Genomic DNA, 21,656 nt, shown 5'->3' with positions numbered 1-21,656 from the left:
GCATCCTGTTGTGGGCATGGACCCTTGGACTGAGGTGGAGTTGGCACAATCTGCAGGGAGGAGCTCTACAGGTCCTCACTGTCGGTTGGTGGAGCTGGCTATGGCAGAAGCCCAACTGGAGCTTTACCTACACCAGCTCTTGTTCCCCTTAGGTTGAGCCCTTGGGTGTTGGGGCCGGCAGGTTTTAGGTGGGGGCACCTGCAGATGAATTGGATGACCATGGAGAAGGTCAGGTTACAGGCCAAGGTCCAGGGCAGGCTGAGTTCCGGCGTAGTCAGAGACAGGCCGGAGTCAAGGTAGGCAGCATTCTGACATAGTCAGGCATTAGGCAGTGGTTGGTGGCAGGCTGAGTTCAAGCGTGATTGAGAGACAGTCAGCGGTCAGTGGCAGGTGGAGTTCTAGCATAGTCAAGTCAGGCAATGATCAATGGCAGATGGAGTTCAAGCTCAGACATAGGATATAGGCTGAGGTCAAAATCAGAGAGCCGTCTGAGGTAAGGAAAGGCAGGGAAGCAGGTAGTGAGGCGAGGAGCAGCACAGATGGACAGACACTGAAGACACAGAAGAGCCTAAGGCTGACCACAAGATGAAGACCTGACAAAGAACTGAAGATGGACCATAGGCAGGGGACGAAGATCAGGAACATATGAATGAAGTCCAGGAACGCAGGAATGAAAACTATGAATGCATGAACAATGCTGAGGCATGGATCATAGGGAGAAGGACCCTAATAATTTTAGACTTTATTTTGTAGTCACCTATTCACATAAAAAAAAAAAAAGGAAAATCTGTAAAATCAAGAAAAGCAGAATTTGTTTGACTCATGATGGTGCATTTTGTGTCCACCTTAAAAGCCTCTCAGAGATTCAGTAACTCTTCTGCAGCTGTCTTATACTGCTTGTTTGTTCTCAGTCTCTGTTCAGTTCTACTGCTCAAGGGGCAGCTAAAGCAGCTTCCAGCACAACACTAGAGACTTAGTAATAGGCTCTCTGTTTGTTCTCTGTGTAATTGCTCAAACTAAGCAAGAAGCTCACTATGCAGATCTCTCCCAGTTCAGATCTCTATGAAGCTCACTATGCAGATCTCTCCCAGTTCAGATCTCTATGAAGCTCACTATGCAGATCTCTCCCAGTTCAGATCTCTATGAAGCTCACTATGCAGATCTCTCCCAGTTCAGATCTCTATGAAGCTCACTATGCAGATCTCTCCCAGTTCAGACGGAGTAGCAAATCTCTCCCAGTTCAGACGGAGCAACCTGTTTTTCTGCCATCTTCTCTCAATCTCTCTAACTCACTCACTCCCAATAAACCCAGCTGTTTCAAAATCTTTCTCCTTCTCCATTGGCTTCTAGAGTCAGAGCTCCTGAAGCACTGGCCTGAACCTTCCTCCATTGGATCCTAGAATCAGATGTCCTGGGTCAGGCATTTTTAAGCCTCCATGAGGCCTTGGACAAACCTTACTAGGATGGACCCCTCCCCACGTCTCACCACATAAAGTTTTTACACAATTTATGACCCACGGACTCAGCCGATCCTTATTAAGACCTAATGAAGATAGTATGGCATATTATCTATTTGTTTTATCATCTCTTCTTTTTTTATTTTATTTTTTTATCATTTTATTCTTTTTCGATTTTATTTTGGGGATCAAGCTGGTCCCCTCTGTGGGTCCTGGGCAAGTGCCTCATTTTCCCTACGGATAATATGGCCCTGGTCCTGAGGTGTTGGTGCAGTCACGTGATTCAACAGGTGACTAAAGCAGCCAGGTTGAGATGGTCTGTCTTGCCTCCAACATCAGTGAGTCATGAGGGCTCTGGCTGTTATCTACGACAGGCATATAGAGTAGTCATGGAGCACACTGCATTGTATTTCATAAAATTTGGGAGATTTTATAGATGTATTAAATGAAAGGCAGAATATTGAGAACTTTTGAAGCAGTTTATCAGATTTCACAGATAAATTTGCACTTTATACAAAACAGGTTTTTTTTTTTTTTTAAGACCTATGATTGAGTTAATTAAACAAGGTGTAAATTTCACACCAAGCTTCCTCTGAGGTCTTTTTCCTCCTAAAATATCAAAAATATATTAAAAAGTGATAAAGTGAAAACTATAATTTCAATTCTCACTTTTATGGTCAGCACAATTTATAACTGCATACGTTTTTCCCTGAAGAAGTGTTTTTGTCTTTTCTTCAATTGAGTTTGTACAGAACTTGATCTTTTTGGGCCATGGATATTCACTTCACAATGAACAAGAGGCAGACATGTGAACATTAAGAGGGGTATTTTTAAAATCATTTACCCAGGTAAACTGACTGTCTGAATCTTGCCCACCCATTACCTAATAACCAGCTGAAAGCACACATTTCTGCAGTGCACTTGCTTTTAGCCGCATTAGGATAAGGTTTTCCTAGCAAAGTATTTAGTTTGGGGAGAAAAATAATGCACAGATTGCATTTTCAAATCATTTTTCATATGAAGAAAGCAGGTGCAAATGTCTGTGGATACTTAGTCCCTGCAACAATTTTCAAGCTGAAAGTATGCCTCTTACATTCACTTTGAAAATTAATGTAAAGCCAGCAGGTAAAAGTTACCCAAAGAGAGTTTGATTAATACTACCTAAATGGTGGGCTGTGATTTTCCCGTGCGTGAGCATTTGTACAGTTATTTGTATGACGTTATTTCCATGGATAGTTCAGTTATAAATGCCCTTTAAAGATTTTTCTCTATCAGAGGACCATCAAGCATTTGCACTCTGAATGCAGAACCAACATCAATAGAGCCTGTAAGGAGCTGAAGATTAACTCAGATAACATTGACAAAACCAGTATTGAAAGGTACCCATGTGACCATGACTGTATATGTGTATTTAATTCACTCTTCACATATAAGTGGAGTCTGGGTGTGTATGAATGGTGTTGCTAATGGTTGCTGCTTTCTGGATTTTGTGTTGTCAGACACTATTCCCATTAGATTTACCCATGAAATGCAGATGAGGTGTCAGTAATTGTCAATGTGAGTCCCCTGGTTTCTATGTCTACCAAATCAGAGTCTTTGGTTATTATGACTCCTGTTATGCCTTACACTCCGAAGACTAGCATGAATCTGGTACCACCTAAGGAATTTGACACTAAGGATCTCTACAAACAACAATGAAGACAGGTACAATGCTTCATCAACACCTTCTGGTACCGATAGAGGCATAAGTATCTAGCAACCCTATAGAGTCCCTATAAATGGCAGCCTAGCAGACCCCCTGCACTGAAGATATAACCTCCTGTATTAGGACATACTTCTGGAAATGAGCATTAGCTATAAACATTCATCAATGCTAATACAACGGTTCCCCAGAATAATTCATTGGTCTTATTTGCAGACTTTTTTGTGTTACGTTACATAATTGTATTTTCTTTCTGTTGAGGCCACATCTATGCTCAGTGAGGCCAATATTCAAAAACAGGCAAAACAAATAACTTATCTGCTTAAAGTTAGCTGGATAAGTTATTTGTCATAGTGGGATAAACAACCCACTGGACATCCTCGATTAAAATTACCCAACTAATCATAAGAAATTGTCATACTGGGTCAGACCAAAGATCCATCAAGCCCAGCATCCTGTTTCTATCAGTGACCAATCCAAGGTACAAATACCTGGCAAGTATCCAAAAACTAAGTAGATCCCATGCTACTGATGCCAGTAATAGCAGTGGCTATTCCCTAAGTCAACTTGATTAATAGCGATTAATGGACTTCTCCTCCAAGAACTTATCTAAACCTTTTTTAAACCCAGCTACACTAAGGGGTACATTTTCAAAAACAGCGTGCACGCGTACTTTTGTTCGCGCACCACGCGCGAACAAAAGTACGCTGGATTTTATAAAATACGGGCGTAGCCGCGCGTATCTTATAAAATCCGGGGTTGGCGCGCGCAAGGGGGCGACCTCGGAGGGAACTTTCCTTCCGCCTCCCCTCACCTTCCCCTCCCTTCCACTACCTAACCCCCCCCCCCCCCCCCCGGCCCTATCTAAATCCCCCACTACCATTGTCGGCAGATTTGGCAGGCGTAAATCTGCGCACACCAGCAGGCTGCTGGTGCGCCATCACCCGACCCAGGGGCTGGTCCAGAGGCCTCGACCACACCCCTGGGCCGGAGTCACGCCCCAACACGCCTCCTGCCCCGCCCCAAAATGCGCGCCGCCCACCCAACATGCCCCCAACACACCCCCTTTGCAAAGCCCCGGGACTTACGCGCATCCCGGGGCTTGCACGCGTCATTAAGCCTATGCAAAATAGGCTCGGCACGCGCAGGGGCCTTTTAAGACGGTTACGAGTATAACTTATGCACGTAACCCTTTTAAAATCCAGCCCTAACTGCACTAACCACATCCTCTAGCCTCAAATTCCAGTGCTTAACTATGTATTGAGTGAAAAAGAATTTTCGCTGATTAGTTTTAAATGTGCTACTTGCTAACTTCATGGAGTGCCCCCTAGTCCTTCTATTGTCCGAATGAGTAAATAACCGATTCACATTTACTCATTCTAAATTTCTAATGATTTTAAAGACGTCTATCATATCCCCTGTCAGTCATCTCTTTTGCAAGCTGAACAGTCCTAACCTCTTTAGCCTTTCCTCATAGGGGAGCCATTCCATTTCCTTTAATATTTTGGTTGCCCTTCTCTGTACTTTCTCTAGAGCAAATATATCTTTTTTGAGATGGGGCAACCAGAATTTTACACAGTACTCAAGGTATGGTCTCCCCATGGAGCGATACAGAGACATTTTGACATTTTCTGTTTTATTTACTATTCCCTTCCTAATAATTCCTAGCATTCTGTTTGCTTTTTTGACTGCTGCAGCACACTGAGGTGACAATTTCAATGTATTATCCACTATGACACCTAGATCTTTTTCCTGGGTGGTATCTCCTAATATGAAACCTAACATCGTGTAACTACAGCATGGGTTATTTTTCTCTTTATGCATCACCTTGCACGAGTCCACATTAAATTTCATCTGCCATTTGGATGGCCAATCGTCTTGTCTTGAAAGCTCCTCCTGCAATTTAACTACTCTGAATAATTTTGTATCATCAGTAAATTTGATTACCTCACTCATTGTATTCCTTTCCAGATCATTTATAAATATATTAAAAAGCACTGGTCCAACTCCAGTCCAGTTCAAGTATAGATCCCTGAGGCACTCCACTGCTCACCCTTTTCCACTGAGAAAATAGACCATTTAGTCCTATTCTGTTTCCTGTCTTTTAACTAGTTTGTAATCCACATAAGAACATAACATAAGAACATAAGATATGCCATACTAAGTCAGACCAAGGGTCCATCAAGCCCAGCATCCTGTTTTCAACAGAGGCCAATCCAAGTCACAAGTACGTGGCAAGTACCCAAACATTAGATAGGTCACAAGCTACTATTGTTTATTAATTACCTTTATAGCAGTTTATGGATTTATCCTCTAGGAGCTTATCCAAACCTTTTTTAAACCCAGTTACACTAACTGCTGTAACCACATCCTCTGACAATGAATTTCAGAGCTTAACTATGCGTTGAGTGAAAAAAAATTTTCTTTGATTTGTTTTAAATGAGCTACTTGCTAACTTCATGGAGTGCCTCTTATCCCATGACTTTTTAGTTTTCTTAAAAGCCTTTCATGAGGGACTTAGTCAAATGCCTTCTACACTATATCTACCAGTTCACCTTTATCCACATATTTATTAACCCCTTCAAAAAAGAGAAGCAGATTTGTGAGGCAAGACTTCCCTTGGGTAAATCCATGCTGACTGTTTTCCATTAAATCATGATCTTTAGTGTATTTTCCTCTATTTTACCAGCACTGAAGTCAGGTTAACTGGTCTATAGTTTCTTGGATTACACCTAGAGCCCTTTTTAAATATTGGGGTTACATTAGCCACATCCAGTCTTCAGGTACAATGGATTATTTTAATGATAGATTACAATTTTAACTAATAGATCTGAAATTTCATTTTTTAGTTCCTTCAGAACCCTGGGGTGCATACCATCTGGTCAACGTGATTTGCTACTCTTTAGTTTGTCAATCTGGTCTACTACATCTTCTAGGTTAACAGTTTTTTGATTCAGTTCATCTGACTCATCACCCTTGAAAACCATCTCCAGAATTGGTATCTCCCCAACATCCTCACTAGTAAACACAGAAGAAAATAATTCATTTAGTCTTTCTGCAATGGCTTTATCTTCTCTAAGAAGACATTGTGAAAAAGGAATTTTTCTCCAACAAAATCTCCAAGTTTCATCATAACCCCAGAATGTTGTTCACAATAGTTCAGAAACTTACTAAATCCACCCAAGAATCTACATGTAACAAACATGGAAGTGATGACTTTGCTGAGTTCTTCAACAACAAAATATCTCATCTAATCCAATCCAACATAACCAACAACAACCAGAACACCAAACTCAACACCAATATAACCTCATCATGGTCAAACTTTGATACCGCCTTCACTCTTGAAATTCAATCTATTATACATAAAATGAACCCCGCCAGCCATCCAATAGACAACATCCCAATAACAACTTTCAAAACAATTGAACCCACCATATCTAAAACCATCACCAAAATCATCAATTTATCACTAACCGAAGGTAATTACCCCAAATGCCTTAAATCTGCTGTTATCAAACCAATCTTTAAAAAGAGCAACCTAGATCCTGAAATCCTTGCTAACTACCGCCCCATATCAAACATTTCGTTCGTAGCCAAAACCATTGAAAAAGTCATACACACTCAACTTGACGACTATCTCAAGACAAACAACATCCTACCTCCAACCCAATTTGGATTCAGAAAAAAACCTAAACACAGAATCTCTCCTCATCTCCCTAAATGACATTATTATAAGAGGCTTTGACAAAGGTGAAAAATACCTGCTCATCCTTCTTGACCTCTCAGCCGCCTTCGACACAGTTAACCACAAGATACTGTTGGAACGACTAACTCAAATCAGCTTAACTGACACCACCTTACAATGGTTCTCTTCCTATCTATCTGATAGAACATACCACGTTTTAATCAATAACAACCCATCAAAAATGATCAACTTCAACAATGGAGTCCCCCAAGGGTCAGCCTTATCTGCCACCCTTTTCAACATATACCTTCTCCCCATCTGCCAACTACTAAAGGAATATGGAATCACACACTTCCTCTACGCTGATGACATTCAGCTTCTAATCCCCATCCAAAATTTGATTGAAGACACCTACAAGAAAACTTCAGATCTACTTATCTCAATCAAACATCTCCTAAACTCTCTGAAACTCATAATCAATTTTAACAAAACTGAAATAATACTCATGGACAAAAAACCCAATCCAACTCCACCACCCCTGCTAATACTAGACAAACAAATGAAATCTATACTCCCCACCACCCACATCAGGAACCTCGGAGTTACCATCGATAAAGAGCTTTCATTCAAGAACCACATATCAAATAAAACTAAAGAAGGATATCACAGACTCCTAACCCTAAGACATCTAAAACCGTTTTTCAACCCTTATGATTTTAGAACTGTCCTACAACTACTTATCTTCTCCACCTTCGACTATTGCAACTCCTTACTAACAGGAATACCTTTCTCAACTCTCAAACCACTCCAGATACTGCAGAACTCAGCTGCCAGAGTCCTAACAGGAACAAAAAGAAATGAACACATAACGCCCATATTGACATCACTTCACTAGCTCCCAATTAAAGCACGTATTGCATACAAATCAATGACCATCATTCACAAAATTCTAAACAATGATCATCAAGGTCTAAATACCTTAAACATAATTCCCCAAAATCCACCAAGACACCTACGATCAAACAACTCAGGTTACTTAAACATCCCCCCCATCAGAGATGCACATCTGGCAACAACAAGAGAAAGAGCCTTTTCCATTGCCTCACCTAAACTATGGAACACCTTACCTAAAGATTTAAGAACCCAGCACAACCTAAAAACATTCAAAAAAGACCTAAAAACACTAATGTTTCGCAAATTCTACACTGACCTTCATACTTCTGATCATCCCAACTCACAATTGAACTTTCATCTATAAATATCATAATAACTTCTCTCCAACCAGACCCTACATACTCCACTCATCCAATTTAATAATACTTTCTGGACTAAAAATGTTTATTTATTTACTGTTTAATATTCACACTGTTCTACTTTGGCACAAATGTTAAGAAAATGCATACTTTGTAAACCGTTATGATGGCTCTACCGAATGACGGTATATAAAACTCAACAAATAAATAAATACATAAATAAATAAATAAATAAATAAGAGCCCCTTTAGCCCTTTGGTCATCTAATGGTCCAACTGACTCCCTCCCAGGTTTTCTGCTTTGTATATATTTTAAAAATTTTTATTAAAGTTTTTGCCTCTACAGCAAACTTCCTTTCAAATTCTTTCTTAGCCTGTCTTATCAGTGTTTTACTCTCAACTTGACAATGCTTATGCTTTTTTCTATTTTTTTCAGAAGAATCCTTCTTCCAATTTTTGAAGGATGTTTTTTTTGGCTAAAATAGCCTCTTTTCCTCACCTTTTAATCATGCCGGTAATCGTTTTGCCTTCCTTCCACTTTTCCTAATGCATGGAATACATCTGGATTGGGCTTCTAAGATTATATTTTTAAACAATGTCCATGCCTGTTGTATACTTTTAACCTTTGCAGCAGCATCTTTCAGTTTCTTTCTTTTTTTTTAATTTATACTTTATTAAATTTCTTAACATTTTCCAATGAAATAAGAATAAGAATATTGTGAATTACATCAACATAAAGTAGGCAATCTTATTATATAAGTAAAAGAAAAAACAAACGTAATATCATCAAATACAGTCCACATTATGGGAAGCACAATCATTAAACAATATTCAAGAAAATATCCAACTGATAATTCAGGAGATATATAATATTTTGCCAAACTAACTAACCAACTTGGAAGCTGCTATAACCCTATCCACCTTTATCTAAAAGGAAAGTTTCCAGATGACTAGGTTCTGAGAAAACAAATTTATTCTTTTGAAATGTGATCAAACACTTGCAGGGATATTTGAGGAAGAAAGTAGCCCCTAAGGTCAATACTCTGCCTCATTGAAAGAAACTGTTTCCTTCTAAGTTGTGTACTCCTGGAAACATCTGGGAATATTTGCACTAGTTGACCACAGAAAAGTAAACTTTTATTTTTAAAGTATATTTTGTAACACCAAATTTTTTTGCTGTTCTAAACTAAAAGTCACTATTAAAGTGGCTCTAGTTTGAATATTATCTTCTGAAGCCTCCAGAAAGGATGTTAAATTGGGGCTATCAGGTACAAGAACATCCATTCCCCCATCTGATATAGCCACAACTCTTTTTAAATTTGTAACATAGTAAATTTTTGATATAAGCAAATTGTTAGATATACACAATATTTCCTTCACATATTTTTAAAATAGTTCTTGTGCTGAAAGTAATCTAGTGATAGGAATGTTCAAGAGATGAAAATTTTTGCTTCTCATAGAATTTTCCAGTCCTTCTATTTGTTTATATATAATCAATGAATCTTTAATGAAAGTAGTTCCTGATGTCTGCAATGATACTATTTGCATAGCTGTAGCTGTATTTGAAGTTTCCAGTTGTTCTAAACGTTTTCCATGGTTTTCTAATGTTTTCTTAGTTTCTAAACCAAAATTGGTGGATTGGGACATGGATTGAGATAATCTTCTCTCCATTTTCATAACAGCTCTCCATACATCTGTCAAGGTAATAGTTTTAGGCTCAGTCACGTCTAGATCTAATTCAAGTTACTTGCACACATTGCTGTATTACTTTCATCTGCTGCTTTAGCCTCTGATGCCTGATCCATTAAATTTTTCCCTCTGTTATTAATAGATGTTAAAGTCATCAGCTTCGGGGAAGTTTCAAACTCACTAACCCGATTGCTACCATAGGGTGGATTGGATATTTGGCTCTGGGCAGGACTCACAGAAGCCCCAGATGAGAATGTAATATCTGGGGTAGCCTCTCTAGAGGTTTGACTCACTCTCCTTATTAGATGATCATCCATTGGTCTCTCACTTCCTTTACCACGGGTGTAGAAGCCAAGATCTTTATTTTCCTCTTTCTCCCCATAGATATGGAGAGGATCTTTTTTCCAAAATCTTTCCCAGGGGTGCGCCAAAGGGGCGCGTAGCTTCGGCTGCACGCCTGCGGCTGTGCGCCGCTGTGCTTTATATTAAATAGCACAATGTTCACTCCCAGCTAACAGCAGGGGGGAGAGGCAGGAGCTGGTTTGCCTGCTCTTCCGGGTCTTTCAGATTTTTTCTAACTTTTTCTACATTTTATCAAAGTTTCCCTTTTGAAAATTTAGTGCTAGAGCAGTAGATTTACTTATTGTCCCCCTTCCAGTCATTAGTTCAAATTTGAACATTTATGATCACTATTGCCAAGAGGCCCCACACCTTTATCTCTCTCACCAAATCCTGTGTTCCAAGAAGAATTAGATTTAAAATAGCTCCCTCTCTCATTGGTTTCTGAACTAATTACTCCACGAAGCAGTTGTTTATTCCATCCAGGAACTTTACTTCTCTAGCATGCCCAGTCAGTATTGGGGAAATTGAAATCTCCCATTATTATTGCACTGCCAAATTGGTTAGCTTCCCTGATTTCTCTTTGCATTTCATCATCTGTCCGATCATATTGGCCTGGTGTACAGTAGTTTACTCCTAACACTATACTCTTACCCAACATTCATGGTATTTCTACCCATATAGATTCTACTGCGCATTTAGTCTATTGTATGAACTTTATCCTGTTGGACTTTATGCCCTCCTGGACCAGATAACCAGATAATTTTAAACATAATCAGATATTCTTTTGAATATTACTGGTTATTTATAAAGTTATCCATCTACAGTTAACCAGATAATTTTAGATTTAATCAGTTATATTCAAAAGAATATAGCCAGTAACGTGGCCAAGTGTTGTAAAAATCTCCCAAAAAAATAGATCTTGGATCTATAGTCACTAATCAGCCCCCCTCCCCTGCACCTGAGTTCCAAAGGCTTGAGCCGGCTGGACTAAGACTACCACCTCTATCCCAAAGTGACCACATTTTAATAAAAAAAATATATATATGGGATGGGGTTTGGTGTCAGCCTCTCCCCCTCCCTCCAGCTCTCTGCTGCTTGGTCCCATCTATTTTTGGAAACTTATTTGTCTTCAGGGATCTCCCTTCTTCTGCCCACCTCAAGCATTACCTTTTCTGTACTTTATATTTAGGTTTTTCTTCAGTCCAGATTGTGGCAGCATGCTACCACAATCCGGATCCAATCCTGCTGCTGTCGCTAGGCAGTTACAATGGAAGCACAGGCTTCCAGCATAGCACTTCTGGAAGTAAACAGGAGAGTGGGGAGAGCAGAGAGAGGGGATGAAGGGGCAGGGAATATCTCAGAAAATGTCTGAATAGCTATTTCATAAAAGTGTATATTTGGAGGTATTCAAAGTTCTCAGAAAATATTGAACACAGCTCAAAAAAAGACATTTTTGATTTGCACTAGAAGCCTCCATAGATGCTTTATTAACACCCTCTGCTCTGCCCACAAACTGGTCCAATAAGTTTATTTGCCTGTACGCTGAGAGGGTAATATTCATTAAGACGGTAACTTTTAAACAGCTACCCGGGCGCACATGTACGTGCATATTCCGGCTCGTAGCAATGGATGTGACTATTTTATAACATATGCATATATGTGCATATTTTATAACATATGCATATATGTGCATATGGTATAAAATAGACTGTACACATGTACATGTGAGCACAATTTTATGTAGACGCATGCATGTGTGTGCAAATGCCATCTCTAACATGTAAGTGGGGGGATTTTAGTAGACATGCACGCCAATGCAATTACCAGTTTCCCCAGTTCATTCCCAGCTCGCCTAGGTAAAGGTTAGGATTTCCTAACCCCTCCCCACCCCCCAGCTAAATAGCTTCCCTTTTACTCTGTTAACCCCAATCCTTAAAACTCCACTGACTAGCCTAGATGTTTTTATTTTACAGCTTACATGACATCCAAGGCAGAAGTAAAGTTATGCAGTAGGGGACCCTGGCATGTAAGTGCGAGTAAGTATTTAAGCGATGGTTTCATTCAGAAATCTAAGAAGGGATTACGGGGTGCAGGTACGAAATTTAGTGGAGCATGGGATAGAAATCAGCTGTAGCACTTGTACGTCTATATTTTTTTCTTCTTACAGTGCTGTTTAATTGGATAATCCTTTGAAGATATCTGGTTAAGTAGACAATTTATCCAACCACACAAGGCCAGATAACTTTAGACCTGCTCTGAAAGAGGTCTCAAGTTATCCTGCCAACTGATATAGTTTACTATAGCTGATATTGTTTAAAATCATCTAAGTTAACTGGATAACTTTATTCCACCATGAAACACACTGGAACACTTTTTATCTGGCTAGATTTTAGCCGAATAATGACTTATCCAGTTAAAATCTAGCCATTTAAATGACTCAATATTCAAAGATTGTGGATGACATATACTGAATGCAGTTCTCTTCACTAATTGTGCTATGTGGCATGGCAACAGTAACAAAGTAAAGATACATGATATTTGAGGTCACCAGTTTTAAGTTAATGAACAATACTGTGACTTCAGCCCTGCAGGCATAACACATGCCCTGCTCAAATTGATTGCCCCTGAGGCAGCTCTATATACTAGAGCGAAACTCGGCCAGAGTCGGGCACGTTTAAATAAAGGGCTTTTTTCCATCATCCGATTCTTGTTTTTTTCCAAAGTGATGTACAGCAAAAGTAAACAATAAATGAAAACAATGCAATAAAATAAAAGCATCAATTGATTAAAAACAATATTGGACTGGGGAAACTTTAGCTTAAATTACAATTAAAATATAGTAAAACTCTAATACCAAAACAGCAGTAACAGCTAGCATTCAAACACTGACAACTCTACCTATGAAAAAGCAACATTACAAATATTACATCAGGCCCTAAAACACCGATTTGGAAACCAGAACAAGCTAAACTGCTATAGATCCCTACACAGAAACTACATGCTAGCAAAATACCTCACCTCTGTCGCACACGCAGAATACCGATCGACCCTCACCAAATACAGAATAAAGAGACCATAAATTATAAATAGAAATATGCAAAAAAAACCTCAAAAAACTGAACTGGAAACTATAACAAGCTAGATCTTGTATTCAGTGCAACAATGGAAAAAGAGAAACATTTTCATTCCTCATAAAACATCAAATAATTAAATCAAGAAATATAAATTAGCAATAGTAAAGCCACACAAATAAAAATGATAAATATTACAAAACAGATGACTATCCAATAATTAAACTCATATAAAACTTTAAAAAAGTTCCCAAAAACCTAGAAAGTACTTTTTTAAATAATTTTATTTTTATTAATTTCAAATTTTACAGACAGCAATAGCTTGTCCCAGAAAACACAGGAATAGTATGGAGATTTAGAAATATTATCATAATTACAGAAAGGAAAAGCAATAGAAAACTCAGTTTCCTGAAGTTACAATAAAGTGGAGGGGAGAGTCACATCAACCGAGCAAATACAATATTTCATATAAAAAGAAAAGAAGAGAGGATGCAGATTATTTATCAATGACTATGACTTGATTAGTTCCACCAAGAGGCCGATAGGAGTCCAAAAAACTCTGAAAGATTTAGAGATGGGAGCGGAGGTACAGCAGAGGTGGCAACAGTAGGATTTTCACCTTCTTGCATATATTCCACAAGAAAATAAGCCTTAGATATTGGTGGTAATGCATCTATTGAGAGATATAATATCTCATGAAGTTAGTTTCTAAATTGCTCCCTCGGAGAAAACAATTTACATTTTGTAAAGTTTAACACCCTTAAATTTAAATATCTTGATGAATTCCTCAAATTTTCCATTCTTCTAGTTATGGCAAGTTCTCCCTGAATTAAGCCACTCTGAACAGATTTTATTTGAGAAATTTTAGAGTCCAATTCTTCTATTTTAGATATATGGTTTAAGGTGTTAAATTGAGCTTGAATATCCTTTAAAACTGAAGAAAGAGATATAATAGAATTTTCTAGCAGCGAAAAAGCATTCCATAATGAGTCCAAGGTTACAACATTGGGTTTTACCAAAAAAGCCTTTGAACTAAAAGTTACTGATAAGGTTATTTGAGGATTTCCATTGCAGTTCTGGGTTACTTCCACAATCTCTCTCCCAGCTAAGGTGGCTTGCAGGCCACCTTGAACGATCATTAAATCGGGAGGTGTTCCTTCCAACCGCGGGGTAGAAGTCAAAGTTCCACCACTGATAGCAAACAACACTGTGCTAGCTGCAGGGCCCGCCTCGGAGGTCACCACCCCCAAAGACGCCATCTGTCCAGGGAGCACGCCCAGTCCCACAACTGCAGCACGCAAAGGTGGGGAAGGGCCAAGAAAGTATTTTAAAACAACAGACACATCGGATTGTATAATTAATAACAGTATAAGAATTAAAAAGTTCCCTGCTTTCTATATTTTCCAGTCACCCTGAGATTATTCTGGATTATTGGGGGTGAGGGAGTGCACAAACTTTCTCTTCCCTCACACACATGCTAAGACATATACACACTCCCTTGCACCCAGTGACACCTATGCACACATGTTCCCTCACACTCACTGACACATATACACACTTACATGTTCTCCCTTGCACCTATTGACACCTACACACACATGCGTACACACACACATACACATATGCTGCTTATAACCGCTGACACCTATACACACACACACACTTCCTTGTACTTGACACCTACACACATGCTCCCACTGACACCTAAACACACACACACATACACACACACACTCCATTACACCCACTCACAAACACGCACAATATTCCTTCACACCCATTGACACATTCACATACATGATCCGTTGCACCTACAGACACCTACATCCACACAAGTTCCCTTGTGCCCAGTGATACTTGCTCACATATGTTTCTGACACTCAACCTCTCACACACTTACACCTACACACAATTGCTTCCTCACATGCCTGAAACACACAAACGCACTCACTTGAACATGCTTACACATACAGACACAATCATGTATGCTCCCTGGCACACTCCCATTCTCTCTCTCCTCCTCTGCCCTCTGAATATGTGAAAAAAACATATTTTTACTTACATTGGTGGTCAAGAGAGATCCAGGCAGGGCTACCAGCCTGATAGCCCTGCTATGGGAAGAGGTAGATAGAAAGGCCTGATGCAGTGGGGAGGGGTAATTTTTTGCCGTGGCCCCAACTTAAGGGGGGCTGTCAGCAGAAATCAGTGAGTAAGGCCTTTAGCCGTGGTGAGGCAGCAGCGGGGTCTGCTGGCTGCCTCCCATGGCAGAGAAAGATGGAGTCGTGTGAGGAGAGGAGGGGGGAAGCAGTCCCAAAGAGACTAGCGACACTGTGGGGAAAGGACCATAGGAAAATGCAGGCCCATAGAGCCACGGCTGCAGCTGCGGGGACAAAAAAATGTAAGAGAGAGATGCATAGACCACTGGAACTGCAGCGGCGGGAAAAGGAAAAAAAACAAAACAAAACAAATGAGTGGAGACCTCACTGGAGGCTCCTGCTCTGCCAGAAGAGTCTGTTGTTGGGTCGGCTGTTAATCACAGCAGCTTCTCAGACCTGGGGCCACTGCGAGCAACACCAGTGTCATATGACTGGACTACCTGGCCCACGGGGGCATGCCCGAAGCCCCGCTAGGCCAATCTGCTCTGCTTACATCCCCCACTCAAATCCTCCACACCCCCAAGCTATTCATTTCTACATATACCCACATCGCACACATACACCCACATCTGTCCCAACCACATAAACATTTCTCACGTCTGCACATCTCCCCATGCATCCACACCTCAACACATCCCCATCCCACCCCACTTGCCCTGAATTTTAATATTCATCCTGCTAATTTACTCACCTATTTGTTATTTAACTTTGTACCATTTACCTCATTCACAGTCCCTCTTATTCTCCTCCTCTATCCCCCACTGCACCCTCTCACATTCCATATTTCCCTCCATTGTTCCATTACTTTCCTCCCTTCTTCCCACCTGCCGCCATCTCACTTTCCTCTGCCTCGTTTCCCATCACTCACTCCCATGGAACCCTCTCAATCTCCTTCCTGCTGCCCCACACAACGGCCTCCTCTGGGTGCTAATTGGCAGCATGAGTGCTTCTTCCAGGCCCCAATCAGAGCCAAAGATGCTACCTTCTTAGGACCCTGTTCAACTATGCCTGCCATCCATGAAAATACACTTACCAGCAGCAAATAGATAATCAGATTGTCAAAAGTCTTCCTATATCAAAAACAAGTTTTTTCCACCTTTGTTGTTTGTTTTGCCCCACAGTGTACTGTTCTCTGTTGCTCCTCTGCTCATGTCTGTCTTCTGACTCATTTTGTTGGCTCTTTCTTTCATTTTACTTTTTGACTCATCTGTTTCTTCCTTTTCCATCTGTCACTCTGTTTTCCTTTTCTTTTATATTAATTCTTTTTGTTTTTGACCCAGCAATTTCCTCCTGCTCTTTAGGCATTCATCTCAATCAGAACCAAAGCTGGAATCTATGAGTCTGCATTTGCGACTGCCTAGGGATGTTTTCCCTGTTTTACATGCCCTCCTAACTTGTTAGTCCAGGCATTACAATGTTTAAATACAATTTCAGGACTGCTTTCAGAACCTTATAATTCTGGACTCTAAATCTGGCCACTAGGTGTCACCGTTGTATGATGACTATCAGGGGTAGTGAATGCTGTTTCGAGAATATCTCCAGCAGTGGCTAACTCAGGAAGCAGAAGATTGGACTCAGGAAACAAAAGTGGAGGACTGCCATCAAGGCACTGAACCAAGCCTCTTTTGCTTCCTGCCCTGGATTTAATCAATCAAAACAAAGGTTAGATATCTGAGCTAACAGATTCACAGAATAAACCTGCAAATACAATTATTAAAACAGTCATTAGGTGGCAAAATAGCAAACATAAGAAGTTCTGCACACAAAGGATACTCATCACCTGGTATCAGTAGATACAAGGCCAATGAAAGCACTAGGTGGTCACAGCAGCCAACTAGAGCCCCACAGTGCATGACAATGGCATATTCTTCATCCATATACTAATATTCCTACTGCATCTAAATATTGCAGTTTTTAATGATTACTAAATTCTTAATACTTACAGGAGCAGGACCTTTAAAAAACAGCATGTTATTCATGCATAACTCACTTGTTTTGACCACATAATAATATATGTCTCTATTAACTGTCATCATCAATCCATTTTTTTAATATGTATTTTATGTGCATTAAAACATGTTTTATCCTTTTGTGCATTTAAAATCTATTTTTTACTTTTGAATCATGTTCATATGTTGTTATAAATATGTTTGCAAAGTCCTGTAACACATTTTAAACAAGAATTCCAACACAGGCCACATTTCGGAACCCAGTCCTGTATCCTTGAGAGCTCTTTTCTGCACGTATTCTCCCATCTTACGGTAATTGTTGGATAGTGTTACTGCAAAAAAAGGCTGCCATGAATTCAAAATGTTAGTCACCCAATCTGTGAAGAACACATATTCATATATAATTGGCCATAAAATGTTAATACACCAATCAAAAAGAACAAAGTATTCATATATGATTGTGCAATCCTTTAGTTATAGTGCTTAACCCATGTTGATTCATTCTACTCCATTGTGCATGATTTAGTATATGTACTGCCGAAGCGAGCACCACTGCACATGATTTATCAACCAACTGAAGAAATACATATTCATTTACAGTTGGCTGAAAAAGTTTTTTAGAGTTATGATACTTATTCATATAAACTGAACATAGATTTATCCGATATACTTAATAAAGCATACCAGTTAAGTTAGATTAACGTGTACCACTGTATATCAACATTGTCTTCTTGGTTGAGTGGAATCCAGAGAATGTATCCAATATTGCTCCTTTTTATTCAAGTTTACTGCTCTGTTCCCACAACGCCAAGACAGTGGCACCAGATCAATGATTTGTCATTGGTAATCATCAAACTAATGATTCACTGTATTACTATGATGAACTAATGGGGCATTTGGCTTACTAGTACTTACACAGCTTCAATGCTAATTTAAGAGAAGTTTTATTGAGCACTTAGTTCTTCCTATATAAATGAGTAGACAAGGACAAATCAATATGTAAATTACCCTCCTAGATCGCAAAATATGAGAAGTCTCAGGAACAGACCATGTTAAACCCTCTATTACTACAAACATGCAGATGCAATAACATGCGCTGGACTTGGCGCAAGGCTTAATGTGTGATTGGACGCGCGCCTTGCGTTTGGGACGCGCATCCATAAATTCAATGCAAAACAGTGGTTAGCGTGTCCAAAACGTATGTCCAATCACGCATATAGGTAATAGTGCTCATCATATGTAAATGTATGTTGATGAGGTTATCTATTCCTCCGATGCAAAAAAAAAAAAAATGTACCTTCAAACCCAAAAAGTGTTCAGAAAAGCAGAAAATACTGTTTTTCTGTACTTCCTCCGACTTAATACTGTGGTGATATTAAGTTGGAGGAACTTAAAAATTAGAAATGTCTCCCCCCCAAAAAAAGAAAAAAAAAGGGTGCTGGCAATCTGGTTAGGAAAAGGAATGCTCAATTTAACAAGCTCTAAAATTGAGCATTCGTTTTCCTAGCCGGCTGACAGCCACCTCTTCCGGGCGCTCGCTGCCAAGGAGGTGCTAGGGGCGTACAGGTTCCCCTAGCGCTTCCATTTTACTGCAGCATCTGATTTAAATATTAAATCAGGCGCCCAGGTGTCATGGATCGGTGTGAGTTAAGTGAGCAAGTGCTCAATCATGAGCACCTGTTTAACATGCACTGATATTGCATTGGCCTGAATGACATTTGAAATATCCTTGCTGAAAATAATTTCTGGTGAGGATCACTCAGTGTTGCTCATGTCACATATTCCTTGATATTCTGGTTCCTGGTGAAATGAGGAACTCATGGTGACTTTTTTTTTTTTTTTTTTTGCAACAATGCTATCCAGCAATTAAGAAGGGAGAATATGCACAGAAAAGAACTCTAAAGAATTTCCCCTGATGCAGGACTGGGTTCTGAAATGCAGCCCGAGGTGGAATTCTTATTAAAAATTTGGTGCAGGACTTTACAAAGATATTGATAACAGCATATGGACATGATTTATGATAAAAGAAGAGAAGGTTTGAAAAGAGGAAAAAGAGAGATTGAACTTAGAGGGAAAATAGGGAGGGGTTTTATTTAAGATGGGGGAACCTCTGTGTGGAACAGGGAGAGAATAATAACCCGATTTGGTAGAAAAGTGGAATCAGACATTGAAGGACATTCTGAATGAATCTGCTCTAATAAGGGAAAGGAATATAAGGTTGAGAGGGAATGCACCATAGTATTCTAGAGATTTAAAAGAAATTCAGAAGGATATACATAAAAAGGAAAGGACATAGCCTACGTCCCGTGCTTAGATAAATTATCTTGGAGAAAGAGTGCCAATTATTATGTAGGATGGATAAGAGCTGTTAAGAAGGTTTATTATGAAAATTGGATTAGAGAGACTGGGTATAGACCAAAAGTAATTTCTGCTATTATGCAGGAAATGTTGGGTAAAAACTGTTTGCCCAAAGCGATTATTCCAGAGAGCTTGAATAGTGAAAGTTTTGCATGGTTTTGGAAAAGTAACATTGGAAAATTGTGAAGTAATATGCTTAACGAATCACCTTTGGTTGGGGTGAGCTGTTTGGAAGAACAGAGGATGATAGATGGAGGAGGTAGGGAAGGATTAGATGTGTTTGAAGAGGTGGGACAGTTAGAATTCCAGGAAATATTATGGAATTGTAACCCAACTACATGTAGTTTAGACCCTTGCCCATCATATTTAATAAAACATCTACCAGAAGATTTGTTAGATGACTTACAATTGATTATGAATAGCTCCCTGAGGAAAGAAATTTTCCCTGCCTCATTGAAGAAGATATTGGTCTGACAGTTATTGAAAAAAGCAGGTTTAGAGAAGGAATTATTTATAAATTATCGGCTAGTAGCAAACACACCATTTTTAGCAAAAGTATTAGAAAAAGTGGTTACAGAACAATTTTCTTGATATATGGAGGAAAACAGTATTTTGGATGAGAGACAGCTTTCGTATAGGGTACAGTACAGAGACACTTTTGGTGGCATTGAATGATTCTATTTGTCAGTTTCTGGATAAGGGTGAAGTAGTGGGGCTAATTATGTTGGATTTCTCTAGCTCACCCTTTGATTTCTTCCCTAATCACGCCTACCCTCCCCTTTCCAGTCCCTGCCCTGACACCCCCCCCCCCCCCCGCTCACCTCTCCTTGTCTCCTCCTCCCACAGGATATATTATGTTAATAATCGCCTAGGATAAATCTCTATTTAAGTCTCGCTACTCTATGGTTTTTAGTTGATTATTTTATTACTCTGCAGTTGTTATCGTTTTAAATCTTTCCTGTCTTCTATCTCCCATGTTTTTCGCTCCCTGTTTGTTGTAACTTTACCTTCTACTTAGCTGTTAATTGGTTTCCCCTGTTATATTGTAAACCGGTACGATAAGACCTCGTCTTGAGTATCGGTATAGTAAAAGAATTTAAATAAATAAATTAAATAATGCTTTTGGTTTTGTAGATCACAAGATTTTGTTGAAGAGGTGTAGAGAGTTGGGGTTGCAGGGATATATTTTGAGATGTATCTCCTCCTAAATAGTTTAAAGGATAGATTGATGGAGGTTTATATGGAAGGAAAGAGTGAAAAATCATATAGTTTGGACTGTGGGGACACACATGGGTCTCCCCTAAATCCCCTTCTTTTTAATATTTTTCTGCAACCATTGGGTCAATTGATTCGTAGCTTGGGTTTTAAAAGCTAGATTTATGCAGATGTTGTGCAACTAGAGTGCTCTCTGGGGAGGGATCCTTTAAAATATTTGAGTAAATTTTAGGAAGATTGAAGATCTTGGATGATTGCAAACAGGTTGATATTGAATGAGGGTAAGACTGAATGGATGATTTTTACAACAAAGGGCCAGGAGAAAGTTTTACAGTTAAACATTGGGGAAATGAGTTGTGTAAATTCTTCAGAAGTTAGGAATTTGGTGGTATTATATGGTGATAAATTATCTTAGGACTCCCATATCTCTTTGATGATAAAGAGGATTTTTCTAAAATTAAAACAGCTGAAGAGAATTAGGGGATGGGTGAGTTTGGAGATATTTTGGATCATTGTACAAGCATTAGTTTTGTTAGGTTTTGTTAGGAGCATATGACAGCAAGATTGGTATTTGGTATTTGGTTAACCAAGAAAGATTAATGCAAAACCTCTTTTGGCTGAATTACATTGGTTACGTATCGAGGAAAGGATCATGTTTAAGATCATGACCCTGATGTTTAAAGCTAATAAATCCCATGGTGCAATTTATTTACTGAATCAGATACAGAGTCATATACCAACTCGAAATTTACACTCAGCAGAGGGCATTTTATTTGA

This window comes from Rhinatrema bivittatum, chromosome 1 (assembly GCF_901001135.1).
Source record: "Rhinatrema bivittatum chromosome 1, aRhiBiv1.1, whole genome shotgun sequence".
NCBI lineage: Eukaryota > Metazoa > Chordata > Amphibia > Gymnophiona > Rhinatrematidae > Rhinatrema > Rhinatrema bivittatum.
This window is presented reverse-complemented; position numbering follows the sequence as displayed.